Here is a 10,012-nt window from a genome sequence, read left to right on the forward strand (position 1 = left end):
GGCGCTTTTGCGGTCTTCTCGTTTGTCAGACTCGAAACAAAGGTGAAAATTAGTGCTTATACGGTTTGAAGATGTTAATAATGAAAAATCGCGAAGGAAAGCAGGAGATCGTTCTACGAGCGGACATTTCGGTGCGGTGTTGCGAATAAAGCCTTCGGGACACGACACGCGGAACAAAACTATGCCATTAAAATATCCTGTATCTAAAAGCATGAAACCGGTATTTTCTGAAAGCGGAGGTTTAAAGCATAGATGCTAATGACCAAAGCTTTCTGTCAGAAACGACCGTTTGGCACGCGTTTTAGATAACTGAAGACGTGATTCCTCGCTATCTCGCTCGTATATCCGCTTCATAAAACCAACTCTTCCATAATTAAACGATAGCTGAAATTTCACCACAGAATTCTCAAATTCGAAGATATGCACTATAAATTTCACAGCAACATTCGGTGAAAATATCTACTTGTCGGGGAACAACCTAGAGCTGCTTTATGGGGACTCCCATAAAAGGAAACGAGAAATTTCATAAATATACAGCCATATGCTAAGAAGACCCATTATTACACTGTTTGGTCCTAGATTGTTCTATGCATCGTACTTATCGTATAGTAAAAGTATCAAAATAAGGCCATCGCGTAGGTTTCATGAATGAAACAGAGCGTGGGTTGGGTACCTCGTGAGGAGGGGAAAGGAAAAGGCGTACCCAGTTAAAAATAACAGTAATAATTTTAGGAGAATATGCCATAAATTGCATAAATAAAACTTAATAAGTCTGGTGAATATAAAATATCTCACGTAGGTTGGTTCGGTATAGGCTTGCACAACTCATTCATGAAACTGCCAGTTTCTCAATGCTGAAAGGTGAGGGAGGCTTGGTCCCTTGCCATAAGGCTGTTCCCGAAGAGTGTTCTCGGCCGCATGCTACACTACCTAATTATTAGCATATTGCACTAACGTGCGATTTAATCTCATGCCGTGGGTTTTGACTTTTAAACCTGCATGTTGTACAACACGGACAAAGAAAAATTCACCCATTGATTATTATTGCTGAAACTCGAGGTTTCATTAACAAGTAAAGTGTTTACAACATTGACGGCCTTCATGCTTTCATAAAAACAGAGAATCGTGGGCAGAGAACTTAATTCATAAGCAACAGCCCATTGAGATTATTACCGCAACTGGTAGCTGGAAATCTGCGCTAATGAAGCCGACTTAAAAAGCATGTTATGATATCGCAGATTGAAAGTTCAAGGGAAATTATTGAAGGAAAACATGCTAATCTTAGTCAAAAATACATTATTCTTGGCTTACTCTGTATATTTCCTCTGCACGATATGCAAATGGTTTGCGCAATGCCGTGCTTACACCAGAAAAAGGTGAACGGTGCCTTGTCGGGGGGAAAGGGAGGCGTTAGAGCCTGATGAATGAACATATGTTTGTGAATGAATGATAAACTTGAAGAACTGTCTGTTGTTTCTACTAGAATCTATTCCCTCGCATCTGAAACTTCCATAATTTCTGGCGTATCTGGCAAATTTACCTTTACAACACTGGCATCTCCTTATGGTAACTTGAAGCGTTCTCACAGCTGATCTGATTGGGTTTGAAGAGGGTTGCAGTGCTGAGGATCCATGGAAGACACGAGGCACTTCTGGTGGAATGAACTCTGTCACGGGCTATCTCGTGCCACCAGGGTCAGATGGGCTTGGAGGAAACTGTCACATCGTGGGTAGATGCTGAAGAACGGTCGAAGGGAGTGTCAATATGCCAGTGCAGATTTTATTTAAGTACACATGTCGAACTGGCTGCTGCGATTTTTATTGTTATGCGGTCTGCGTTTCTTGCAAGGGTTTTTGCATTCGTTTCAAATTCAGAGGGCGTCACGAACATCATTCTTTTATAATCGCAGATTAAAGACTTTCAAAAGCGCAAAGCTGTCATACTAAGAGTTTCCGAGACAGGAATGTTTCAAGCAGTTCTGCTTTTTTGGGTTAATTCAGGTTAATTCGGTAAATTTTGGGAGGTAGTTTCAAGAAAGTCATAGCTTACGCTTGGAGTGACTGTATGTGTGAGAAACGTAGTCGTTTTGGTTACACTCAGTTGGCCTTAATAACCACTTCTCTGCGTAGTGTGTTTAAGTCCTTTCCTGGTACTATGATTATAGTGGAATTGAAAAAAATTATGATACGTTTACCTATTGGAGGAAAGGTCTTCTCTAGAATATATATTGATTGTAGTTTGAAGAGGTGGTGAAATGCGAAGAAAGGAAAATTTAACATGCAGGTACAGAGAGAAAACAGAGAAGAAACAACAGTCTAAAATCATCTCATTCTCGTATTCTCATGTAGTATGGGTTACCAATATTAGGCGTCGGCACAACTCAGAAGAGTATTAGTTATAGGCTTACATTTACAGCTGCACGAAACCATGAGACTTTAGGAAGTTAATACGTTTCTAACCACGTTTTATATCTATTTTGGCCGATTTTGAATTTTTACTGTTTTGCATTAGACACTGTTTTGGGACACCCTGTATAATCCGCATAATATATTCTATGATTTTTTCAGTGGCGGATGTAGCGAGAGACACCAGAAGCAAGTGTCCAAACCAGAGAAGTCATCCTATTTCATGATTTTACCCACATCTCTAATACTTCCTACTCCTTTACATTCAACCACCCCTTAAGGGCATGAAGGATTCCTTTGACACGAGTGCCCACCTTAATTCTTCTCTTGGATGCAACTGCATATGAGCCTTAAATACGGGGTGTCCCAAAAATATACCGACAAACTTTAAGGAGTGGTAGCTAAATTAATTCTTAATTTAGTTGGACACCACACTTTTTCGTTAAACATTTTTTATTTCAACTACGTTTGCTGTTGGGCAACACAAATATTTTTTTAATCACAAGTAGACATTACAAAGGTGCCGATTTCAAGACTGTAGTAGGTATTATTTGTACATTATGATTATTCGGTTGGCATAGTAACATTCATTTTGTTGACTTTTAAATCAGAATTTGTATTGAAAATAGATGTTAAATTCTCATTTGAACAACTTACTGATATGCACCGATGAATTGGAAGAGAAGGTTCTGCAGCCTGGCTCGCGCGTTGTCCTGATCTGAATACACTGGATTTTTTCTTGTGGGATTATCTCAAATCTTTGCTCTACGAAACGTCTATTCGTAATGAGCAATGTCTCTTAGCAAGAATAATGGCCAGTTGCACATATCTAGAAGCTATTCCCGGAATATTCCATAGGGCCCGCGAGTCAATGAACCGATGGTGCAATCATTGTATTGAAGCAAATGGTCAACATTTAGAACAATTACTGTGCGCCATCGTTTATTTGTCAATAAAACAATGTCTAATATGAACAAAAAATGATTATAATGAGAAAAACGACATTGCTTTTTTTCTGCTCAAAGAGTTCATTTGCGGGCATGTTTATTTAAGAAAAAAGTTGGTATTGATGTCTTCTACCACCCTTTATAGTTTACTGATACATTTTTCGGACACTCTGTATACTAATTTAATGATTTGAACGCCGGACTTTATAGGACTAAATATTTCCGGAAGAAAACGACAGCCACTCCAAATCACGAGAAATATCTGTAATAAACCTAGCCAATTGCTACGATGACGAAGCAGTGGCTCAGCGGATTGTCATGAATAATAATAAATCGAGTAACTTTAGGGCCGAATAGGCTATGTTTATCTCGTTCAGCTAGTTTCGGTTGAACGTTGATATGCCAGTTTTGGTGGAAGCTGTAGTTGTTCCAACGTGTATTGAGTAAGGCGTATGCAAGGATAAAAATATCATATTTCATTTGACATAAAATATCTTACCTACTCGTCTACCATAAAATAACGGAGGTATATCACGACGGTTTTATGTGTGACGGGTTGCCTGCTTATGCTAATTGGCTACGTTTACATCGCTCAGGGAATCCATCACGTGCCACTTTCGGATGAAGCTGCAAATGTGTTTACTTTCTTTTTTTATGCAAAAGTTTGTCACTCGGTGGCGAAGGCCAAGTGTGGTGTGTTGCCGCTTTTGACTGATTCGATGTTTCAGAAACCTTGCGATAAATGAAATGTTTTGCTTGGCTTTTAACTTCTTACATTGTTAAGGATATTCTGCGCCAATTTTCTTTGTTTGTTTCCGACCTAATCAACTATATAGGATTTTGTTACCATCCCCTTCTGGGTCTACAATTAGAAGAATCCAAGAGATAATTTTAGTTGAAGATGTAGCTCTGTTAAATGTGTTTTTTTATACAATTTATATCCGAGTATGATGTTTCGTTTGCCATAAAATATCAGTAACAAATCGAGCCGTCTGCCAATATACCGGAGGGAAGGAATTTTAGTAGCTTGCTCTGTATGGCGGGGTGCCTATATGTTTCGAGCACCTTTAAGGTGGAATTAGCTATGTTTACCTCGTTTAGGGAGATTTACGTTTAGGACGAAGTTGTGTTAAACATGAGTTTACTGAATTTCATTGGCTCGATTTTTTATTTAAATCACCTGTGACAAACCCAGGCAATGGCTAATATAACGGGTGCATGATGGATTGTCGATCTTTGGAGCAACTTCGCCGCCAAATTGACGCCGTTTGGACCGTTTTGCGACGAATTTCAAGTTCATCGCAACGAAACGTGAGGAACCACAATTTAATTTCCATATGTACAGGTGATTCCTGCTCTCGAACGAAAGCCCTATAAACAAAATAAAAACCGAGTACACTTCCATAAAGCAATCTCCACAAACACATAAACAAAACATTAAAATACTGACTCGAAATAAGCCGTCCTGTATATTCCGAGAGATTTCCATACGAATATAAATTTGAGGTGAGCGGTTTTCGTCTTCCGCTCGGTGCCGCGCCCTCTTCCTATTATAGTAAACCCCAATCAGCTCGACTTGTTGACTTTTTATTAATGGACCTGCACAACAAACGACCAATCGTACTGCTGCAAACCGACTGAATCATACAGAGTGGGCGAATAATTGCCAAGAGGAAGAATTGCCTGAAAAAATCTGGACAAAGACTGACAGGAGTTTGGCCATATTGATGCTTGAATATTCATAAGACATCCAGTGAACTCCGAAATCCTTGAATCCCATAAAATCGAAGATTTACGCCCCGAAGCCAACTTAAGTAATTTAAATCGCAATTCCTGCTGAGAAACGATCGCTAAATTGAATGCTCCTTCTGAAATCCCGGTTAATTGGACTTAATCAACAACAAACACGTAGATTTGGCCCAATTAGCTTTCCAGTTTTGACGTTTTTGTGGGTGATTCTTCAATAAAATCGCCTTAATTGCGCACGAATTAGACTTGTTTATTTGCAATCAAGGCCCATTAAAAAGTGAGTGTGTCGATTAAGCGCACGTCCCTTAACAGCGATTCCCCCCGACGGAAAAAAACATATTGCAGAGATGCCTATCAACTGGCGTGAAGTGCGATCGGAGCCACTTAAAATCGTTATCAGTTTATCTCCTCTTAAGATATCGTCATCACTTTACCTCCCTGAAGATCGCATATCGCGAATAGACCGCGAAACGGGTGGCAAAATCAGGGCCGGAATTGCGCTATCCTAAAGTGGAGGCTATTTCCATGGCTCCACGGTCCAAAATGGCGGTCTGCAGGTGCTCGATGAGTGAAGAGTTCCAGGGCCGGTCCTGCCTTAGTCCCCGCAGTACTGTTCGTTAAATACTTAGTTAGTCTCTTAATTACCTTAATTAGAAAGCTGACCAAATCTCGGTTCGTTATCATCTTATTAGGGATGTAGCATTGGCGCTGTCCCAGGTGTCCCCATAAATCCGAACTTAGTGGCAAAACACGAGTCCGGGTGTCGCTTGTGGTCATTCCTCGGCCGGACTCATTTCTCAAGATAATAGGAAACTTAATATCGGTCTGAAAAAGTGAAAAACTAATTGCAGTAATACACTGTATATCAAAGGTGTCACGGGACTCGGTTTATCATGCGCGCGAAACGCGAGATTATAATAATTTATTTCGAAAAATGGCCCGAGGTGGCGACAGAGCTGGTTCTCTGTAAATTACTGGATGGCGATTTAATTAACAATTATTATCGGGGTGAACCCCCTAATTTAAATGCAATTAAACCCTCTGCGGAAATAACGGTCGAACTATAGAAAAAGAGGTGATTTTGGCCTGCGCCAAAACCTCAGTCACGTGGAAGTTTAGCGCAGAATTAGCATTGCAAATTAAATGGACAAATATAGATACAATCTTGTAAAACCGTGTTGTTTATACTAACAGTATTAGACATGAATGGCTCTCGAGCCCCGCTTGTCTGACATTCTCTCGGAATTACGTAAGTTTCTCCTTACATGGAAGCCATGAATGGAGTGAAATGTTTCGCCCGATGAAAATCTGCTAGAAACGCGGTTAAAGCATTTTTCATCAAAAACCGAGCTGCTTTTGACGAAGAGAGACAACACAAAAGACGATAATTTTCTCAGGGATTGTGGGCCTTATTAGCGACGAGTCCGGCGGTAACTTAACACGCCATCACTCCAATTTGCACCGCGAGTTTTGCTCGTTTGGCCCTCAGGCCAGTGCCATAATTTTGGTTTTTAATTACAGATATTAAATGAGGGAACTTATCGAAACACGCGGTGAAGAGCATCAGACAATCAAATCGATGTGACCGCTTTTAAACGGAGTAGAAGCATGCAGTTCTCGGAGAGATCAACGTTCAAGTAATCCAGGAACGCTGTGCTGCAGAAAAATGCTCAGCGATTACAGAGGGTGTGTAAAAGTTCCCGGTCAAGAGTACTTTGAAACAAATTCTGTTTAGCTAGTGCACGTATGTCGTAGATCAGTGCGGACTCAAATTTGAATTTGACGCTTTCTCCTGGAGATAATTGATTAAATTGTGATATACTAGTTATGAGCACAAATCTTTCCACAGCGCTTTTGATCAGGATTTTTGTTTTTTTTATACACCCGTTACATTCAGAATAGTTCACGGGCTCATTTTTATCTTTTTTTTTTAATTATTTTTAAAATCTCTCTCTTAAAAATTCTCCAGTTTTCATTCCGACACAGCTTGGCAACATAGTAAACTTCTTTACTCCTGGAAAGTGCCTTCAATTCATAATTGTAAAAAATGTAACTGCAGGAAGTTACCTCGACCGCACCTATAGGGAAAAATCCGAAGGGCGGCTTGACAAAAGATTGTTGCGCTATTGCCATATTGGCCATTTTTCACCAACAATATAACACATTGCCTTACAGTATAGTTCTTCTCTATCTACAGTAAAAAAAATTAGTCAAGATCGAACTGTAACGATCATTTTATGGGGTTGCTCTGCTTTTAAGCGAGCCACACTGTATATGAGTAGCGCCACCTGACGGAGGAGTTATAAAAGTAAAAAATGTTTCCAGCATTTTCTTTTGGCCCCTTTTATCATAAAAATTTCTTTTCGAAACTTTCAGAGATGACTTGTGCTAATGAAACACCCTGCCCAGTGGAATTAGTTGCTAAGAGCCTCCACAGGGCTTCTAGGCGCTTCATATGACTTACTACTCATGGCCAGTTAAAAAAATCCCTATTCTCAACTCAGCCCTCATTAAGTATTCTTATCGATCAAAGAAAGGACTAGAGGCAAATAAAAAACGCCATTCGTCCCTAAGTCTACTTGTAACCATTGAAGCTCTTATGGCTTCTTCCGTCCATCTCCTCTTAACTACCTCTGACCAGCAGGCGCTTATCTGTCATCTCCATATAAATAACGCAATTACAATAATATTACGTTAGAGGTGTAGATTCGTATCGCCTCATCTCTTTAGCTCCACATCAAAATACGCTGTCTAATTTTGTAAGTAATATGGGAGAGGCACCACAAAAGTTATACTTATTCACTTGGTAAATATGGCTGTGCCGAAGTTGCTTGAGCCTTGTGGGTCGTGCGGTGAAGAAACGCTGCTTGCATGGTGTTCCCCACGTAAACGTTAGTTTGCATTACAATGGGTGTGCACTACTTGCCCGCTTTTGGTTATTTATTAAATTAAACTGACAGATGTTTGGACGTTATCTGAACACTATCTGGAGATTGGTTTCTCGAGATCGGGGGCTAGATAGCATCAGAAGACCGGACGGATGATGCGCGTCCGCACCTTAAATTGAAAGATAAACGAGTAGAAAAGAACCGGAGCGGCAACGATTAATTACAGGAATTTTAACAAAACAATCTTAATTTACGTCCTTATTATTCGTCTGTCAAATAATTTCGGTTTCCTTCATTGTTGGCCGACATCCCGGCGCGCTAAGTGGTAATGGGTTCTTAATCGTGCCATTTGACTCTCACCTCCCCTACTGTGAAGTTAAATCTAAATCACCGCAACTACGGGCCGAGGGATCTAATTTATTTGGTACCCACCACTTAGAAAAATATTTATTTCTAAATGCGGCCCGTAAACAGTCTTTTCTTGTCTTTGCCCAATTTTCTCATTCAAACCGTTGTTTAATTTAAAACACAATAAAGTCCTTGGGTCTTCATTACGCTCTATATTCGGTAGCATGCTGTTTTATCTTTGAATGTAATAAAAGCGGCCAATTTAAATCTGAAGCGTTCCTTATGGACCACGCCTTAATTCAGGAAGAGAACAAAAATATAGCTGTGCACTGAAATTGCCCATTTATTAAGATGCTAAACATCTAATAGAAAAGCTCTATCAAAAATGAATAAACAGTGGATTTTATGGGGATTGTAATCGAATGGCGCCGCTTAGATGGCTTTGTAATTTTCATAAATATGTCATAAAAAACCGCTGTTAGACGGAAGCACACTTTACAGATATTTACGAGAAGTTAGAGGAGATTGCCGCTTCTAGGAAGAAGATTGAATTTATGTCGTTTTAACTCCCAATAGAAATTACTATTTTGTTGGAGCGATTCAGCAGAGATTTCGATTTCCTTTCAAGACCTTACTTGCGCCCTCCCTTCTCCAGAAATAGTCAAATTTCACGCTTTTTTTGGTAGCCGAAACACGTTTTATAAACCATCCTGCCTATAAATGTCACATATTCCCAGAACGCCCCGATAATAAATAAAACCGCGGTCACCTTTAGCGGTGGTCCACCAGGTGATTCTCCGAAGAGTTTTATCGATACTTCCCCGAGTATCGATAAGCGGCCACATGAGCCCCCGAGGACTGCCATAATTTCGATTTTTAATTACGAGAAATAATGTGATAGAACTGGAAACTCGAGCCTCGTTACTTGGACGTGCTTTATGCTGATGGACCAACGGGATCGTTTTTCTTGGGGGCTCACACGCAACCTCCTTTTACTTGAAGTCGAACTTTATGCACGTACCAAGCTGTCAAATTGCTTGGGTTTGGATCTAAGGCTCAATCTATGAGTTGGGGAACATATTTAGGCACAAGTGAATACCAGATGATCAATTATGTAATTATCCGGTTTTTGTATGTCAGAGCAGGCTCTAGGAAAAATTCTGAGAGAGATTAAGAAAGGTATGTTCGAGATATCGATAAATTAAAGATTTTTGAAGCTCTATTATCATGCGTTAAGAAGCTCAAAAGCAAAGCATACGTAAAATACGTTAAATATAGTTAAAAAACAAATTGGCAGTTTACTAAGAAGCCAAAATACCATAAAAAAGACACTCAAATCTGTAAAATGTATATAAATTGTCGATTTAGATTCAGACATAAAATCAAAGGAATCTCATAAGGTGGAAATCTCATTAGGAGTTCTCAGTTATGGTTCCTACGTAACTTCCGGAAGTAATATAAATTCCTCAGGTCTTTCGAAAGTGCGTATTTTGGCTTTGAATAAGTCTCTGAATGTCTCAGAGAAACTGATTGACAACCTTTCGTAGTTTTAGTCTTATTTCTCTTTAAGTCTCGGAAATTAGAATTTTTTTTTCACTTTTTTGAGACGTTCTTCGCAAAAACAGGGTTTTCAATATTTTCACTAATCTGCAAGTCTGAACGTTGACATGTTAAA

This window comes from Euwallacea similis, chromosome 13 (assembly GCF_039881205.1).
Source record: "Euwallacea similis isolate ESF13 chromosome 13, ESF131.1, whole genome shotgun sequence".
Classification (NCBI taxonomy): Eukaryota; Metazoa; Arthropoda; class Insecta; order Coleoptera; family Curculionidae; genus Euwallacea; species Euwallacea similis.